Source organism: Eschrichtius robustus, chromosome 2 (genome assembly GCF_028021215.1).
Source record: "Eschrichtius robustus isolate mEscRob2 chromosome 2, mEscRob2.pri, whole genome shotgun sequence".
Lineage (NCBI taxonomy): Eukaryota > Metazoa > Chordata > Mammalia > Artiodactyla > Eschrichtiidae > Eschrichtius > Eschrichtius robustus.
The window spans coordinates 47,489,649-47,510,092 of record NC_090825.1 but is presented as its reverse complement, the minus strand read 5'-3'; the positions used below and the strand labels follow the sequence as shown (position 1 = coordinate 47,510,092).

Below are 20,444 nucleotides of genomic sequence, written 5' to 3'. Positions count from 1 at the left end.
GTGGCTCACGGGCTTCAGTAGCTGTGGCCTGCAAGCTCAGTAGTTGTGGCGCATAGGCTTAGTTGCTCCGTGGCATGTGGAATCTTCCCGGACCAGGGATCGAACCCATGTCCCCTGCTTTGGCCGGCAGATTCTTAACCACTGTGCCACCAGGAAAGTCCCCTCTCTCATTTTTTAAATGCATGTTTTCCTACATCCTACTACATATAGAATTTTAGGATATTGTGTTTTCCTTATAAAACATAGTAAGCATTTTTCACCTTGTATATTTTCCAAAACTCCTATTGTCTGCCTTATATTCTAAAAATTATAATGTAATTTCCTTAACTAATCCTCTGTTGTTAGATAGGTATATTAGTAACAGTTATAAACAACTTAAGTTACAGTAATGCTTACCTTTGCAGTTATGTCATTTTACAAATTGGGATTTGTTTCTCTACGCTAGACAGTGGAATATACTTAAAGCCTCTGACCTCAGGTACTTACTGGTCAAGTTGAAGAAATAAGACTTTTTCTAATTTGTTTAATTGCTTATTCTCCTTGGTGTGCTACATGTGCAAACATCAGCTTTAGAATATTTAGAATATTTAGAATATAGAAGAATGCTATTTACCAAACAAATAATTTTGGAGCCTTTGTATATACAGTAGCGTGTTAAATTGAGAACTAATCTTGGGTTTCAATAAAACACACCATATAGCTTGGAAAGAAGCATGCCATAAACACATTTTTAGAGAGGAATATATCTTAGATGTATTTCTGTGACTCATCCAATTTGGACCATTCACATGTTATGAAATAGCTGAACACTAATGCAAATTTAGCACTTTATAAGATTGGTCTTTTTTTAAAAAATTGAGATTTTTAATTATTCCTAATTGATTTAGATATATTAAAAGCACATGTTATTGCCTTGACAAGTAAAAGTATCCTTTTTGTTAGTGATAAATATTTCTAAACAGACCATGATTCAGAGGAACTAAGTTACCGTATAACATATAACTCATAAATGTGCCATGTTAAAGACAAATCTTCATCCACTTGGAGAAGCAGCACAGGCCTTGAACACCAGCAGCCCAGCTCCTTTGTCCCCTCTAATATAAGGTATAGAGCAAAACCTAGCCAAAATTAGGGAGTTTCAGAAGTTGCATACTCAACAAACATTTGAGTGTCAGCTTTGCGGCAGGCAAAGTAGTTGGCAGGGTGCTGAAGCCCGTCCAGATCTATGTGGGTTCAAGGGAGGTAAACACTTAAAACTGTGATTAACACAGAGTGTTGAGGAAGCCGAGCAGAGAAAGGCAGACAAAGTTGTCCTGAGCCGAAAGAAGGAAGACTGGGAGTTGGGGCAGCAGAGAAATGGGATGAGGGTGGGAAATCAAATTCAGGCTGAGAGAATGCAGGTGCATTCAGAGAATTGGAAACACTGTAAAATCACTGCAGAGGAGGGTGTGAGAAGAGGTCGCCTAGGTATGCACAGCTGGCTTACTGAGAGCCTTGATTCACCTAGTAAAGATTTTGGATTTTATCCTACAGACAATGGGGAGCCAGTGGAACCCTTTAAGAAGGGAAGGGACCTGTTAAGATTTGTAGTTTTTGTTGTTGTTTTTTTGGCTGCATTGGATCTTTGTTGCTGCGTTGGGTCTTCGTTGCAGCGTGTGGGCTTTCTCTAGTTGCGGCGAGCAGGGGCTATTCTTCATTGCGGTGCACGGGCTTCTCATTGCGGTGGCTTCTCTCGTTGCGGAGCTCGGGCTCTAGGCGCATGGGCTTCAGTAGTTGTGGCACACGGGCTCAGTAGTTGTGGCTCGCGGGCTCTAGAGCGCAGGTTCAGTAGTTGTGGTGCACGGACTTAGTTGCTCTGCGGCATGTGGGATCTTCCCAGACCAGGACCCAAACCCGTGTCCCTTGCACTGGCAGGCGATTTCTTAACCACTGCGCCACCAGGGAAGCCCAAGATTTGTATTTTGAAAGCACCTGTCTGCATGTGCAACTTAACCTTTCTGGAACTTCCCCTTCTCCCTTGGAGGCTTTATCTCCTTTCTCTATCTGACCTGGAAAGGACAGCTACCTTCACTATTTACATGAGATACCTTGATTATGCTTAGTGTACATAACAATTTGGGAATAGAAAACGAGCTTGTGCCACATGTTTATAGAAAGCTCAAGCCTGCATTTAAGTTTTTACCTGCTTGCTGAAAATCATGAGGTGAAACGTTTGGGCATCTTTTAGACATCAGTCATAGTTGCAATCAGGCACTTTCTGTGCATTTTCTCAGGAATTGTCTAAAGCCAGCAAGGTCTGCACCAGAATCCTCACAGCACACATGGGTGCAGAAAAGTGAAGAAAGGTGCTCAGGTGAAGGAGCAGAAAGGGTGCTCAGCTAGGGTACACGGTTACAAGTGCGAAGCCAGGATTTAAACGCAGGTATGGTTTACAAAGTTCAGGCTCTTCCCCCTCTGCGTACTAACTCTGTGGGTTGATGATTTAGAGGGTATGAGAGACACTAGGGCTCTGATATCCAACGATAGTTTTGTGAGGGCATAAGGACAACCATAAACGTAAACCTGATTTAGACTTTTTAGGGTCAGTGGTAGAAATGTGAGAACTAGAAAAAGAGGGTTTGGCTATTGTCCCTCAACTAAATACAGCCCCTCCGTTCTTCTGCTCCTTCCTTTCCATCCCCAGTTGTGGGATTTTGTCTTAATAGCACATTTGTGATGTATTTGTTTGCTTATTATAATTCAGTGGCATAACATGGACAGAACAAAAGGAAAGGCTGCTTGTATTTAAGGGGGACTTATCCTAAGTCTGTCTGGGGCTTCTCTGCCCTCTCCTCTTCTTTCCTTTTTCCTGCCTTCTCTAGGCAGAGAGTGCTGTGTTGGATCCCGTGAGCCAAAAAGTTTTATGTCTGAGAAGCAAACAAACTAATGAATGCTGACCTCACATTTTAATCCCTCTGCTCTTCATCCTTCAGTTCACTAGAAGGCACACGCTTATACCTTCAGTCTTTGAAGAATTTCTTTGAAATTCTAACAGGTGTGACTTTAACCTGAAGAAAGAAAGAAGGTAGAAATCACATTCTTAGGAAACCAGAGTTTAATTACTGATTATTTAATAGCTTATTCCTGAGCAAACATGGAATTTAAAAAATGAAGTTGTGAGAACCACTCTTCATTGTTTAAAGGGAGGGGAAAAAAAGGATAATAGATGTGATATTAAACATTAAATATAGTTAATATTTTTTAAATTAAAAAATAGAAATATTAGGTTGAACACATGCAACTGCCGTTTCTCTAGGAGAAATGTTTGTATATTGGCAATTACATATGGTTCATCCTAATATAAAGACAATCCTCTTGACATCTAACCAGTTGACCCTACAAGCCCATGCTTCTCATTTCCCCAAAAAGCAGACCAAATGCTGCCCAGGCGTGATGAACACCAGTTCCTAGCAGCCTGTTCCCTGCTCTGATGGCTGGCTCAGTGGCTGTATTTATTGCAAACTTGTTGGCGCCAGTTATGCTTGTTATTGTGATTAGATAATTTAAATGTGTGTAAATCTATAAAGTGCAAAAGGGAAAGAGTATTATTGCTTCTGTGAAAGGAATGTTGAATTCTTTGAAAAGATTCCATAAAAGTGAGTGACTTAAAAAGTGGGCAGGAGAACTAACTGTAAAGAATTGGAGAGAAAATTGTGAAAACTTGAAAGATAATATCCTGAGCTTGCTTTACAAGTTTTGTTTTTGTTTTCTAGTTTTCAATCCACTTAGAACATTAAAAGTGGAAATTGTAGAAAATAAATTCTGAGTATGGTTTACATGAGAAAAATATTGGGGAGGAATTCTTCCTCAAAGAAAATCTTGGAACTACTTTGGAACGTTGGCAGTTAATGCATACTTATATGTCTCAAGGTAAAGTACGTGTTTATGGGGTGTACATAATTTTTTAAAAAATATTTATTTTATTTATTTTTTTGGCTGCACTGGGTCTTTGTTGCTGTGCGTGGGCTTTCTCTAGTTGCGGCGAGCAGGGGCCACTCTGTTGTGGTGCACGGGCTTCTCATCGAAGTGGCTTCTCTTGTTGCGGAGCACAGGCTCTAGGCACACAGGCTCAGCAGTTGTGGCTCACGGGCCTAGTTGCTCCGCGGCATGTGGGATCTTCCTGGACCTGGGCTCGAACCTGTGTCCCCTGCATTTTCAGGCAGATTCTTAACCACTGTGCCACCAGGGAAGCCCAAAACATCAATTTTTAAGGTAGTACTTTTTCCCCTAGAAATGAATTGTAAAAGGGATTTATTTATGAGGTAGATTCTTATAAAGAGGATCTTGAATCACTTCATGTATAATACTTTCAATAACAGTTTTGGTAAAGATGGAAGGATATTCTTTAAATTAACATTGGTTCTTTTTAAAAAATTTTTTTTAAATTAAATTAAATTTTTATTTGGCTGCACCACACAGCATGTGGGATCTTAGTTCCCTGACCAGGGATCAAACCCGTGCCCCCTCCAGGGGAAGCATGGAATCTTAACCACTGGACTGCCAGGGAAGTCCCGTAAATTAATGTTGGTTCTTGGTAACTCATTTATTATGGACATGAATGAAGGTAAACCCTTTGAAAGCTCCAAAGGTGCCAGGGCTAGGCTAATAAAGTTTAGGTTCTTATAATGATATACAATAACAACTCATATTAGGTAGATCAGGGTATTTTTAGACCTGAGATTGGTCTATGAATGGGCATTAGAGGGTCCATAAACGCTCCAAAACATCAGATTTATGTATACACATCATCTCTAGGGAGGTAGCACATAGCACCATAGTCTCAGAGGTTAAATCTATTGATTTAGGAAAGACATGACATAAAATATATAAAATGCTTAATAAAGTTTAACTTATTGTATATATGTACAAGGATTAGCTTTTAATGTTAATGTTGGAATTAGACATATAATGTTGACATGAACCAACTGTGTAGACTTTATCCATGTTACAAGGACACAGTACCGATAGTGAGGCCCTAGAAAAGAGATATCTCCTTCATCCATGGTAGTTTTCATTTCTGTTTTCCTGGTTCTCTGGGAAGAAAGGTTTCTACTTATTAAGTGTTAAATCAATATTCACTCATTTATGAAATAAACATTGTCTATTTTCTGTGTGCTAGACCCTGGAGATATAGAAATCTAGAAGTCAACTCCTCTTCTCATTTCTTTCTTTATCTCATGCCCACATCCAAATTAGCAGCGGTCATGTCAGCTCCGTCCCCAAAGTGTATCCTGAATCCATTATTCAGTAAACTCCTAATCCTGCCGCCTCCCTACCATCAATTCTCTACCAAGCAAGCAACTTAATTTTTAAATCATAAGTCAGATCATGTCACTGCTTTGCTTAAAAGCCTCTGATGAGAGTTTCAGTTTTATAAGATGTAAAGAGTTTTAGAGATGGATGGAGGTGATGGTTGTACAACCATATGAATGTACTTAATACCACTGAACAGGGCACTTGAAAATGGTTAAGTTCGTAAATTTTATGTGTATTTTACCATAATTAAAAAAATAGTCATACACACGAGTTAGACGAGGTTCTCAGAAGAAACACATTTCGTGTGTATAGGCTTTAAGTGAATTCAAAGCAATGGATTCCTTCTAGGACAGTAGGCTTTAACAAGAAAGCTTTTTCTTTCTTTTTTTCCTTTTAATTCCATTTTTGTATGCATACCTGCTGACTCGTATGCCTCTGGCATGGGGAAATTAAGGGAGCAGTGTCTGCATGTAAGATGAGATGTGATCAATATTACTGATTCATGTGTAGACTGGGGAGGGGGCGGGGAATTCCTGTCCCGAGGTGGCACAGAGCTGTCCTTTGCAACATTCTCATAAAATTGGGCAAAGAGTTCGCACTGCAATGTTTACGGGAGCAGGAGGGATGGGGAGAATAAACTTAACTCTACAAAAGCAAACTCTAATGCATGCAAGGATCATTAGGTTGGCAGGTATATTAATAAGTGAAAAATCTGGAAGTGTAATGGTAGAACATAAAGCTTGTACTGCTTCTGTTTTAGTGCAAAAATGTACGAGCCCATACGCTTAAGTGTATGGCCCACAAATCGAACAATTTAATGTTGACATCATATCCATGATATTATGTGGAGTTTTCGCTAAGGGGAAACTAACTCGTCCAGCCTAAAATGTTTCTTTGAATCTGTATTCTGTTCTTTATCTTCTAGTCGTGCCATTAATAGTGCTCATGTTATCAATTTCCCCCTTTACTGAAAACAATAAACATTTGTTTAAAACAATTATAATCCTTCTGGGGGCACTGGAAGCACAATGTGGTGATCATCTTGCTTTTACTTTTTTAAAACATTTGAACTATGATTTTGCTAGAAATAGGAGGCCCAGTGATGGAATGTTAGAGGAATGGCAACTGACAATGTGTGAAGGTTTAGAGGCAAATACATACGTGTAGCTTGGAGTGCTGATATCTAATATACCATTGTATCCACTAACTCGAAATAAACACATTTAATCTTGAAAAAAAATAGTTATACAACAACAACAACAACAAAAAGTCTTTGATGGTTTCCCCTTGTACGTAGAATAAAACCCTGGCTCTTTCACTGAGGCCTCAAGACCCTGCATGCCCACTTCTCCGAGTCAGCCAGCATCCACCTCCTCCTTGTGCTCTGCTTGCCGTTCCTCTGACATACTGTTTGTCCCTGCCTCTGGGCCTTTGCCCTTGCTGTTGTCTCCTGCAGGACTATTCGCCCTTAGATCTTCTCAAATGTTCTAGAGCTTTCTGGCTACCCTTCTAGTGTTGCTGCCCTCTGCCCCTGGTGACCCTATCACATCAGTCTGTCATGTTTCCTTTCTTCATAACTTTTGCCACATTTGTCTGATGTTTGTGTTTATCTTTGTTTACTTATGTGTCTTCCCACAAGAAAGTAAACTGTATGAGAATAGGGATCTTGCTGTATCCCTCGTGTCAGGAAGGGTGCTTGGCGCATAGTGGGTACCCAGATATTTATTGAATAAGTGAATGGAGATGTGGTCCCTTCCTCCAAGGACCTTGCAGTTTCTGATACTGAGTCTCAGGAGCCCTGAATTGTGCTTGTGAGCGAGGTCTCACATGGCGAATAGGCAACTTGTTCTGCCCCAAATAAAGTGATGTGGGGAAGGAGAAGGAGAGAATGATGTTGGGGGCCAAAAGGGTCAAAAACACATCAACTGTTTCCTCTCATTCAAGGATGGAGAGAAACTTTTCCTCTCTTCTATCTCCCTCCCCATCTAAAAGAAAAATATGAGAAAACAACACTATAGCTACGTATCAATATTCAGGCATGAACCCTGCCCAAGCCAAGCTTAAAATGAAAATCATGTAAGATATCTTTTATCACATTCCCAGAAACACCTGACTCCCCTGGACCATTTGCTCTTAGAGGATCCATTATGAGCACTCAGTTGTATTAGTCAATCAAATTGTCTTGCGAAAATGAGACAAAAATCTTCCCAATCTTTCTATCACTCCAATATTACCTTCTTTAGCACGCGTTTCCCCGGTGACAGTCAAAACTCACCCTTCCCATCCTGCTGTCATACCAAGGTAGTTTTGTGCATGGATAACTGGACTTTTGTGTTCATGTTTTTCAGTAATATTTTTCATGGTAAATATAGGAAAAAGTTTATGTTATAGATAGATTCTCTATGCTTGACATGGAAAATCATACTTTCACATAATCAGAAAAATTAGACTACTTTCTGACTACGATAATAGATTGTAGGCTGATTTTAGAAATATAGAAGACTTGTAACAAAAAATAACAAAACAAAACAAACTTGTAACAAAAAGAAAACAGACATCACCCATAATCCCACCAACCAGAAATTACCATTGCTAACATTTTGGTAAATTACTTTGCAGCCTCTTGTAGGCATTTTTTCAAAGGTTGTCAAAGTTTTTCTTGGGGAAAAAAATTGGGAACTATTTAGTTGAAGAACAAACCATTTCCTAGTATACTTAAAAAACAACCACCACCACCACCTTATAAGCATTTTTAACATGGAAATTTTCTTTCTTTCTTGTTTTAAAAACTCATATTATGGAAATTTCCAAACATTTATAAAAGCAGAGAGAATACTATAATGAACTAGATGTACACATCACCCAGGATCATGGCTACTCTTATTTCATTTGTAAATATTTCGGTGTATCTCCAAAGGATAAGGAGTTTAAAAAAATTACCACAGTACCATTATCACACCTAAAAAGTTAAAAATAATCCATTAATGCCATCAAATATCCAATCAGCAGGAAGTTTAAAAAATACGTATAAATCAGGTTATGACTAAAAGGGCAATAGTGTAGAAATTCTTGGCTAATAGGATGATATACAGTCCACTTAACAAACTATACAAACAGTTATAAGAAAAGATTAAAAACAACAGAAACTTACTTAGCAGTGCTTATTTCATGTAGGTAAGTATTAATATGTTATTAAATAATCTGACAATATATTTCCATAACTTTGCTATTTCTGCGTTCTCAGTGTTCAATTTAAAATGCATTGTCCACCTATACCAAATGAATTTTTTAAACTCATCTATTTTGGGGGCTAGTACAAGGCAAAAGTGTGAACTGGGTACATAAAAGTCAGCAGTTTATTTCATTTATTTATTTTTTAAAATTTTTTGCTGCGTTGGGTCTTCATTGCTGCGTGCGGGCTTTCTCTAGTTGCGGCGAGCAGGGGCTACTCTTAGTTGCGGCGCACTGGCTTCTCATTGCGGTGGCTTCTCTTGTTGTGGAGCACGGCCCTAGAGTGCATGGGCTTCAGTAGCTGTGGCACGAGGGCTCAGTAGTCGTGGCTCACAGGCTCTAGAGCGCAGGCTCAGTAGTTGTGCGCATGGGTTCAGTTGCTCCACAGCATGTGGGATCTTCCCAGACCAGGGATCGAACCCGTGTGCCCTGGCATTGGCAGGTGGAGTCTTAACCACTGCACCACCAGGGAAGTCCCAAGTCAGCAGTTTAAAATGTTCTCATAAGGTCCCATACTATGTACATTTAATATATCTTCCTAAAACTATAAATACTTCATCCGAAGTAGAATAAAAACAAGACAATTTTAGGCATAAACTCTGTTATATTAATAAAGCAGAGTAAAACCATTTATTTATCTGGGTTTTTATGAGTAGTAGAAATAATCTTTATGCTCTTAAGAGTACATGATAACTTTTAAAGAAAAAAAAGCAAAATCCTAAAAGTCTCTGATGAATGTATTCCTATTTCAGTTATTGTGAGGGTGTAATAGAGAGAATTTAGAGAATAGCAAGAAAATTTACTTGGCCAAGAGAATTGCTGGACGATTCAGGTTGCTGGCTTGTCACTGTCAGCGGAGAGGAAACTAGGGTGTGAATCAGGGAAGGTTGATCCCTTGGTCCAGCACAGAGCCTGGACAGGTGTCTGCTGTATGGATGGAAAGGAATGAGAAAGGCAGAGAAAGTGAAGGAAAAGTGAAGAAAAGGAAGATCTAGAAGAAGGAAGGGTAGGAGTCCAAGGTTTGGAGCCTGGAAACATGGGTAGATTGTGGTGTCAAATCCAGAGAAACTGGATCGGGGAAGGTTTTGGTTGAGTTTCTGGTAATTCCTTTGTTTTTATTCCTTGGTAATCATTGCAGGTTAAGTGAACAAATTACACGCTCATTTGTAGAATTTGAGACTTTTAATCAGTGGCTTTTTCTGGGCAATTCCTTCATGATGGGGCATTTAGAGATTTAGCAATTGTTGATATATTTCAAAGATCAGATGTTTGAAACTCATAATGGTAGATAAAGCCAGAATCATTAGAACTTCTCCCTTGCCTCTCCTCCCCCACCAAGGGAAAAATCCTTGGAGATCATTTAAGTATTTCGGTAAAACTAACTGGAAAGGAAAAGCCTTTCTTCGTTTATTTAGAAAGACATTTGTAAATATTTGCTGTGACCACTTTTATAGGGCAGTCACTGTTTTAATCTTGCATTGGTCTGCAATTTCTCTTTGATGTTGAGCTATTGTTTGAAAGGGCCATAGCTGGAGGCGCCCACACTGAGATAATATTGAACTAAACTCTATTTTTCTATCCAGATAAATAGTGGGGGGATATGTTTGTCTTTCTAAGTTGTTAATTCTAGAATCATTCATATCAAAATTATTTAACTTAAAAATTAAGTAATGCTATTTAGCAATACTATACTTTATTATAAATGTATTGTATTTTACATACATTATGCATTAAATCTATTTGTCTCCTAGCTTAGGAATGTAACTGTATATTTCCCTGGGAAAACCTTGTCTTCAGCTAAAATAATCAAATTATAAATTTTGCTCTCAATTGGAGATGTCTTTGGCAGGCATGGAATAAATGCAGATCCTCTGTTGTCCTAAATCTGTGTTACTTTTTAATTTGTGAAACAGCACTGAGACACCTTAATAACATTTTATTAGAACTGAATAAAGAATATGGTGTAGATACAGGAACAAGTCTGCTAACCCAGGGGCCATTTATTATGAAGTTTCATTTGCAAAATGCTATTGAAAATCAGTAAGAAAGCAGGGAGCTCATCCCTGAGCAGAGAAGACAGTGTCCTGAAGTCCATTGAGTAAATGTGTACTTGACCCATAGGGAGATCCTCTGGTTTTTAATCACAGCCCATATAGCATTATTTTAAACATTCCAACATCATTGGTTATCTAGTGTCTCATCCCATAGCAGATTAAGGGCAGTGAGTTAGAATGAATGGGGTCTTATAGAACCGGGAATGCTGTTAACAGACAATGTAGTGGCTAACAAGCTGATAGGGAGGAGACAGGAAATACATCAGAAGCAGACACGGGTTTTGGAACTTTTTAGTGTAGGGCAAAGGTCCATAGCTGTGGACATGGATAGGCCCAGAGAGCAGTGCTGTGATACTGCTGCTTTTACTAATATCCCTGAATCATCCAGAAAGTTTCAGTGTATAAGATGGTTGAAATCTTTTAAAGAATGTCTTACATTTTTCTACCAGAGCATTTTTTGAAGTGATTACACCTACAGATAAGCATATCAGTATCTAAAACATTCACTTCTATGGAACGCTGCAATCCTGGATGAGGCTGGATAAATGAATTGTATCCAGAAATAGAAAGCAGGATGAATTAATTTAGTCTTTACTGTTGGTTACTTTTCTTATCCACACTTCTTTTTGAGGACCATTTGTTTTTCTTCCTTTTATGGGCTTATCTGTATATTTTAGGGATGTGTGCTGTTATGTACATGTGTGTTATAATACTTTCCCTATGTTCAGATTTTTTGTTCTCTCTAGGAGTCATCAATCCACATGACCTACCCATCTACTCTGGGTACCATCTCCATGCCCTGATGAGGCTCCATTCCCTATTCCCATCCCCACCCAGAATGAACCTGTTACTGCCAATTCTGGCTTGTCTCAAAGGCGAAGTATTTGAGGTCAGTTGATTTCCACCCTTCCTCTCATGATTCGTGGTTACGGCCTATAAGAGATACGCCTTACTAGGTATTACAGCCTTTCTGTTGTCTCCTCCTACTGTTAACCACACCTTCAGCTCTGTCTTTTATCCTTTGAAACCCTGTTCCACTGTGTTCAAACTCTATTATATCTTCAGTGCTATCACCTGCCAAAAATAACTGAATCATGGCTCTTCCCCTTACCCCATGCCCACACACTCCTTATGAAAAGGTTCATCCATCCATCCACTCAACAAATATTTATATTTCTGACACATCCCAGGCACCATCTCAGGTGCTAGAGAGGCAGCAATGCACAGAACAGAAAAAGATCCCTGCCCCCGAGGAGCTCATATTCCAGAGTGTTATTGGGGAGTGGAGGGAATCAGACAATAAACAAATAAATATAGAATGTTGGTGAAATATATAAAAATAATGATGAAAAGTGCTATGGGGAAAAATACAGCAATAAAGACAGGGAAGTGCATGTTGATGGGGTGATGAAGGTGACATTTTAGCAGAGATCCGAAAAAAATGAAGGAGCATGCAGGTATCTGCAAGAAGAGAGTTCCACATTGTCGGGGCAGTGGTTTCAGATGCTTTGAGGCAGGGGTGTTCTTGGCGTGTTCAAGAAAGGACAAGGAGCCCAGTGTGGCTGACACCAGCTAAGTAAGAGAAGAGGTGAGAGGAGGAAAGCTCAGAGAGGTAGTCAGGGCCACTTACAGGAACTTTGACTTTTAGTGTGAGTGAGGTGGGAAGACACCGGCACATTTTAAGCAGAAAAGTGACATGCGTTGGGTGTTTTTATTTTGTTTTGTTTTTTCTTCAGCGTGATGAATACATTGGAGATGGACAAAGGTGAAACAGGGGAGACCAGTTGAGAGGCTATTGCAGTAATTCAGATAAGGGAGGACCACCGGTAGAATGAAAAGTGACTTGGACCACCAGTAGAGTGAAGAGTGCTTGGATTCTAAAAATATATTTAGGAGACAGCGTTGTCAGGATTTGCTGATGGGTTTGATGTAGGGGGTGAGAGAAATGGAGGATTTTTCTCGTATTCAAAGGTACTACACATTTGGATGGACTGGCCAGAATTCCCCTATCTTCCCATTGCCACATCTGAATCCAACTGTTACTTTTTCACTTCCATGGGCAAGTGAAACAAAACTTTTCCTTTTTTGGATGCCTCCCTCTCCAGCTTTGCTCTCTGCTTTTCTTAAACCTCTTTGTCCATCATTTCCCTCTTCAGTCCCACACACATTGTGGACTTTGGCACCTGACTTGATTTGGCATCTCCCCATACTCTGTCTCTCTGGGAGACTTCAAAACCCTTTCAGAGGCCAACTATGAGTAGCCTCATCAGACAAAGTTTGTTGTCTGACCCAACTGTGATAAGCCCTACTAGACTGTAATTGCCTGCTTTCATAACACATCTCTGGGCCTCTTCACCTGGAAATGTGCCAAGAAAAAAATCATCAATTCTAATATCCCTTCTTCGAACCACAGCCTCTGGTTTATCAGCTCTCTTACACCTCCCTTTCTTTTTTTTTCCCCCTTCCAGTTTTATTGAGATATAATTGACATACATAAGCTCTAAGTTTACAGTATAATTATTTGACTTATATACATCCTGAAATGATGACCACAATAAGTTTAGATGAGATCCATCATCTCATATAGATACAGAATTAAAGAAATAAAAAATTATTCTACCTCGTGTTGAGAACTCTTAGGGTTTACTCTCGTGACAACTTTCATATGGAACATAGAGCAGTGTTAATTATATTTATCACGTTGTATATTACATCCCTGGCACTTATTTATTTATTTTCTTTACTCTCACAAAGTTTATATGCAAGCACGGGGGAGACGCTCAACAAATGAAGGAATACATGTGAGGGAAAAAAAAGGATGAAACACAGATGGTGCGATGCTAAGAATTCAGGGTGATGTTTCTGTCAGGTTTTTTTTTTTTTTTTTTACATCTTTATTGGAGTATAATTGCTTTACAATGCTGTGTTAGTTTCTGCTGTATAACAAAGTGAATCAGCTATACATATACATATATCCCTATATCCCCTCCCTCTTGCGTGTCCCTCCCACCCTCCCTATCCCACCTCTCTAGGTGGACACAAAGCACCGAGCTGATCTCCCTGTGCTATGCGGCTGCTATCTATTATATTATAGCTATTATAGCTATCTATTTTACATTTGGTAGTGTATATATGTCCATGCCACTCTCTAACTTCATCCCAGGTTACCCTTCCCCCTCCCTGTGTCCTCAAGTCCATTCTCTACATCTGCGTCTTTATTCCTATCCTGCCCCTAGGTTCTTCAGAACCTTTTTTTTTTTTTTTTTTTAGATTCCATATATATGTGTTAGCATACGGTATTTGTTTTTCTCTTTCTGACTTACCTCACTCTGTGACAGACTCTAGGTCCATCCACCTCACTGCAAATAACTCAATTTCGTTTCTTTTTATGGCTGAGTAATATTCCATTGTGTATATGTGCCACATCTTCTTTAGCCATTCATCTGTCAGTGGACACTTAGGTTGCTTCCATGTCCTGGCTACTGTAAATAGAGCTGCAGTGAACATTGTGGTACATGACTCTTTTTGAATTATGGCTTTCTCTGGGTATATGCCCAGTAGTGGGATTGCTGGGTCATATGGTAGTTCTATTTTTAGTTTTTTAAGGAACCTCCATACTGTTCTCCATAGTGGCTATATCAATTTACATTCCCACCAACAGTGCAAGAGGGTTCCCTTTTCTCCACACCCTCTCCAGCATTTATTGTTTGTAGATTTTTTGATGATGGCCATTCTGACTGGTGTGAGGTGATACCTCATTGTAGTTTTGATTTGTATTTCCCTAATGATTAGTGATGTTGAGCATCCTTTCATGTGTTTGTTGGCAATCTGTATGTCTTCTTCGGAGAAATGCTTAGATCACTATTCTTCTCATTCATCCATAACTGGTTTTAATCACCATCTAGATGTGAAAGCTTCCCAAATCTGTATCTTCAGCCTTGACCTTTCTCCCAAGTGCCTGCTGGCCATCTCCACCTGAATGTCCCACAGGCTTGTAACACTGGAATTTATGAATTTCCTGCCTCTTAAACCTGTTCCTCTTTCTGTGATCCTTATCTCCTCTGGTGACACCACCATGCACATAGTCACTCCACCAAACCAGAAACTTTAGTCACGCTACCCTGTGTCTTTATCCTGTCTAGCGAATCACCAAACCCCTCCTGTATTGCCTCACAAATATTTCTTGACTTTGTGTCTACCACCACTGCACGTCACTAAATTATCTCTGCCCTTGTTGAGGGCTTTCAGCATTTCTCATTGGGATGATTGCAGTTAAATCCTAGTTGGTCTCCCTGCCTTTCTCACCCCCTGACATTCATCCTTCATGAGCTAGGTCACAACACTGGTTTAAAACCCTTCAGGGACTCCCTCTGCCTTTGCTAAGGCTTGCACACTCTACTGAGAGGGTGCTGCTGGGGTAAGCTTGAGGGAGGGGGTCAGGGTGGTTGGACTCTGGCAGAACCGTCTGGTTGAGCTCTTCGACATCATTATGCTTCAGCGTAATATTTCACCTTCTGAAAGCTTTCCATTGCCTGTGCACCATCTTTTTTAAAAAAATTAATTAATTAATTAATTTATCTTTGGCTGCATTGGGTCTTCATTGCTGCATGTGGGCTTTCTCTAGTTGTGGCGAGTGGGGGCTACTCTTTGTTGCGGTGTGTGGGCTTCTCAATGCGTGGCTTCTCAATGCGTGGCTTCTCTTGTTGTGGAACATGGGCTCTAGGCACGTGGGCTTCCATAGTTGTGGAACGTAGTCTCAGTAGTTGTGGCTTGCAGGCTCTAGAGCACAGGCTCAGTAGTTGTGGCTCATGGGCTTAGTTGCTCCATGGCATGTGGGATCTTCCCGGACCAGGGGTCAAACCCGTGTCCCCAGGCGGATTCTTAACCACTGTGCCACCAGGGAAGTCCTACCATCTTTTCTTGCTATTCCTCATTTGCACTTCCTCCTCAGTGCATTTGCACATGCTGTTACCCCAAAGTGCTCAATTCCTGCCAATCACTAAGAAGCAGCTCAGATCTCATGTCTTTTAGAAAGTCTTCTTATCAGTCGCATCTTTATTAATTTATTCACTGAGATTTATGGAACATCTGCATTGTCTCAGGCAGCCAACAACATCCCAAAAGGTGGAAGATGGGAACGTACCATCTTACGAGTTAGAGTTAGAGCAGTGTTCCTTAGACTTTCTGTGATGGTGGACCAATTGAGTTGTTCTTTGTTTTTGCTCTATCACGGACCAATGAGTGGTCCTGTTGCACATGATTAAAATACAGTTTGCACCACGTGTGACTCACCACACTAATTCAACAACATCCAAACTGGTGTATACCTTGTTCAACAAGTATCACATACTTGGATGTCCCTGCAATGTCAAATTGCCATAAACATTTCTAAGTACTTACACCTGAGTTCTGGACTTACCTTGGACCAGAATGGTAATAAACCATTTGGACACCAGCACCAGTCCACAGGCCAGCTTTGAGTAGCGTTGTACTTGAGGGTTTGCCACAGATGCTGTGGTAGAAGAGGAGACAGTTATATCAGGGGCTCAGAAGAGACTAGACAGAGCTGTAAGAGGAGCATAACCCTGTTAGAGGAGGGCAAAATTTAACAAAAATGAGATCTGCTTACCAGCCAGGTGAACGAGGCTTTTTAGCCATGAGGGGAAAGTGGAGCATAAAGAGAGAGGGAAGGTGGAGTAGGCTGGGACTACGAAGACTAGGGCGGTAGGAGCATAGTGAACAGGGGCTGCTGAAAGGGAAGCAGTGAGGCTGCAGCGTCAGCAGGGGTTGATTTTATTTACTCAGCAAATACTTTCCAAGAAACACGTACGTGCCAGACCCTTCCTAGGCGCTGGAATTAGAAGCCAAGCAGAGACAGTTTTTGCTCTAGTAGAGCTTAGAGGGGTTGCTAAGAGTAGCCAAGGAGTTAGACTTTAACTGCAGGCAGTCTTTGAAGGATTTTGAGCTGGAACATGGCATGCTCAATTTAATCCTTGGAAAAATGACCCTGGTGGATTGGGGGAAATGGATTTGGGGAAATGGATGGCTATTGAGTCAGGAAAGTTAATCGAGAGGTCATTACAGTAATCTAGGTAAGAGATGATAAAGGTCAGAAAGTAGCAGTCAGAGGTTGGGGGAAGAAATGGGGAAGAAATGGGAAAGAGAAGGGACTTTTAGGAGAAGTATTATTAGGGTGATATAAATCACAGATCTGGAGGGGTCAGTGGAGTTTAGGATGGCTTTCCGTTTCTGACTTGTAAAAAGGTTGGTGGTCCAATTCATTGGAAGAGGGAGGGATTGGAGGAGTAGTAAGTCAAGCATCTGAGGACGTCACACAGTTAGGCACCCCTCTCTGTACTCCTGCAGTGTGCTGTGCTAAACTGTATCCTAGCATTGTTTAATGGTTTCTGAGCTTGCGAGCTCTTTGAGAACGTGTGCCCACTTTTCTACCCTAAACACTTGGCGCAGGGCCTCACGTGGAACAGGCTCCACAAATGGTTCTTAAGCTGAACAGGAAGAGTCTTCATTTTTTATTACTGCCATAACAAATTATCATACCCTTAGTGGATTAAAACAGCACAAATTTATTATGTCATAGTTCTGTAGGTCAGAAGTCCAGGTTGGCAAGGGTGATCACTCTGCTCTGTGTTTCAAAGGTGCTGGCCATCTTGGCTCTTATCAGAGGCCTCTAGAAAGAACCCATTTCCAAGCTCATTCAGGTTGCTGGCAGAATTCAGTTCCTTGTGGTTTCAGGACTGAGGTCTGTGTGTCCTCACTGGCTGTCGACAAGAGCTACCTAAGCTCCTAGGGGAGCTCTTTCCAGTCCTTGAATGTGGGCTGCTACATCTGAGAGCCACCAACAGTGCACTGGATCCTCCTGCGTCCAATCTCTCTGTCTTCCTCTCTTCTTCCAACCAGAGACAGTTCTCTGCTTGAAACGGCTCGTGTGATTACATTGGGCCCACCTGGATAATCCACGATAATCTCCCTACTTTAAGGTCTGTAACCTTAATTAGATCTGTAGAGTCCCTTAGAGAGTCCAAGGATTAAGGCATGGACATTTCGGAGGGGCGGGGGGGGCGGGGGGGGCGGGGAAGTGGGAGCATTGTTTTGCCAACCCTATTAGTAATTGTCCACCAAGTCGTGCGGAGGTTATGATCATGTTTCTTAATTATTTGTAAATTCCAGCACCTCCCATTTGTACAGGGGAGCACAAGGAGACTAAGGCTGGCCCAGGGTCAGAAGGAAACGGGAGCAGAGAGAGATCACAGTCATTCAATATCTACTCGTTCTTCCAATCATTCATCTTTTTATCTATCCCATCCATCCATCTATCCATCTATCCATCTCTCCCATCCATCCCATCCAGTCATCCTTTCAATCTGTTATTTATTAATGAACATTTGAGTGCCTGCTTTGTTTTAAGAGTGTATGCTAGGTTGGGAAATGAGGAAGTGAGTGAGCTACAAAGATAAATGACACCTGATTTCTGTCAGCTGGTTTTCAGTATATTGAAGTCTACATCAAGTTTTTATAAATCCATACCATCTACTGATGAGTTTGACTTGTTTGGATAGTGTTTTCTTCCCTGCTTAGTGAATCTGTTTTTAGCATGCTTTAGCTTCAAGCCCTATACCAAGGACTCAGTAAATGTGCGTGATTATGATCATTACTGCTTGGCTCACTCCCTTCTATGTGTGGCCATAAAGTTTAGGGAACATTAATAAATATAGATGATTGTTGTGTTAATTTTTAACTTTATTAAGATAAGTAACCATTGTTACCAATATCTTACCAACCTTTCCAGAGATAAGGAAGTATTTATCTTGTACCTGGCATTAATTATGTTTTTTAGTGATTATTCCATAGCAGCTTTGATAAAGCTACTTCATTCCTTTTTATATCTACATAGTGTTTCCTGGTATGAATATGCCACTTTTTTAACAAGTCTCACATTGGTGGGCATTTGGTTAGTTTCCACTTCTTTTGCTATTAAAAATTGTAAAAAATCTTCTATGTGTACCTTTCACACAAGTGTTCAGTATATACCTAGAATATTTGCATTGCAACAGATATTGCCAAATCACTCCGACAGAGGTTGTACCAGTCTAAATTCCCACCGGCAATGTACAGGGGTGCCTGTTTTGCTATACCTGGGCCAGCAAAGTATGTTATCAGACTTTATTTAATAAAGTAAAAATGGTATTTCACTCTAATTTAACTTTGAACTTGTTACATTGCTGAGTGAGGTTGGGTGTCTTTTTTGCTTATATTTTAGAGTTATTTCTACTTCCTTTTCTATAAACTATTCATATCTTTTATCCATTTCTCTGTCAGGTTGTTGGCTTTTTTCTTATTAATTTGCTGGCATAAGCTGGGACAAAGTGAGAGACTGGCATGGACATATATACACTACTAAATGTAAAATTGATACCTAGTGGGAAGCAGCCGCATAGCACAGGGAGATCAGCTCAGGTGCTTTGTGACCACCTAGAGGGGTGGGATAGGGAGGGTGGGAGGGAGAGAGACACAAGAGGGAAGAGATATGGGGATATATGTATATGTATAGCTGATTCACTTTGTTATAAAGCAGAAACTAACACACCATTGTAAAGCAATTATACTCCAATAAAGATGTTAAAAAAAAATTTGCTGGCAGTCTTCATATATTGAGGAAATTAGCCCTTTGGGAGATGAGATGCATCTATTTTTCTTTCTGTTTGACTTGTCTTTTGATTTTGTATATAATTAGGCTTTTGACATGCACAAATATTTAATTTTAGGTGGGTTTTACATCTTTACAAACTTCCAACTGTCACGGTTGGAAAGGCCTTCCTCTTTTCAGTATAATAAAATAATTATCTCAGGTTCACCAAGTATTTTTTTAACTTTTTATTTTGAAATAACTGTAGATTCACAGAAAGTTGCAAAATTAGTGCAGAGAGATCTTGTGTACCCTTTACTGAGTTTCCCTCAATCACCAGGTATTTTTATACTTTCATTTTTTTATGTTTCAGTTTTTGATGCATCTGAAATTTATTTTGGTATGAGCTGTGGATTCCAATTTATTTCTTTCCAATTGGTTACCCATTTGTCTAACTTTATTTACTGAATCATCTATATTTTCCCCAGTAATTGAAAATGCATACATATCAATCATGTGCTAAGTTCCTGCATATACTGGTTAATCTTTCAAATTTTTAAAGTATCACAACTTGAAGAGAAACTGAACTGTCACTGTATATTTTTCCAAAAGCTACATGTTGAGATGACCAGAGCTGGCCTTGTTTCAGAATCCTGTTATGGTATAATTTGGCCTGTTTGTCTAGAATTAACTTTGTAGTGCTGTGGGTTGTGCTGGGATTCAGGTGAATAACATTCACTCCTTGGCCTCCAGGAGATCATCTTATCTAATTGATCCCAATCTGTTGAAGTAAGGCCTTTAGACTGTGTAGTGCTTAAGGTTAAATCATGCAATTAACTTCACAAAAACTTTCGGAGGGATGTATATTACCTCCATTTTGTAGATAGGAAATAGCGACTCAGATTAAAATTGCCCAGACCTCAGGTCTAGAGCAAGTTGTCAGAGCTCAGACAGCTTCTGGCCTTATGATTAGTGTTATCCCACACTGTTCCAGGACATGCCTCAGACCTGCCCGAGGTGTCTCTTTACTCCATGGATCTGAGATAAAAACCGACATAACTTCTAGGCTGCAACATAACTCCATTTTTCCATCTCTGCCTTAGCAAACCTAAATCACCGTTTTTAGTTCTTGCTTTCCAATGAAAAGACTAAGCGAAGACATAACTTTTCCAAGGTTTTTCTGATTTCACTCTGAGTGATGCTAAAGGAAAAATAAAATA

General features: G+C 40.1%; 1 protein-coding gene across 2 annotated transcripts in view; it reads left to right on the top strand.

Annotated features, from left to right (window-relative positions):
* The window catches only part of ELOVL7 (ELOVL fatty acid elongase 7), a 69,293-nt gene that overhangs the window by 3,122 nt on the left and 45,727 nt on the right, over nt 1-20,444 (top strand). Inside the window, exon 1 of one of the 2 annotated variants that reach the window (XM_068535372.1) lies at nt 3,838-3,909. The exons of the other annotated variant lie outside the window; for it this stretch is intronic. The gene's annotated coding sequence lies outside the window, so the exon portion shown is untranslated. Of the gene's footprint in view, nt 1-3,837; nt 3,910-20,444 lie in introns of those variants that run through there. 2 annotated transcript variants of the gene reach the window in all.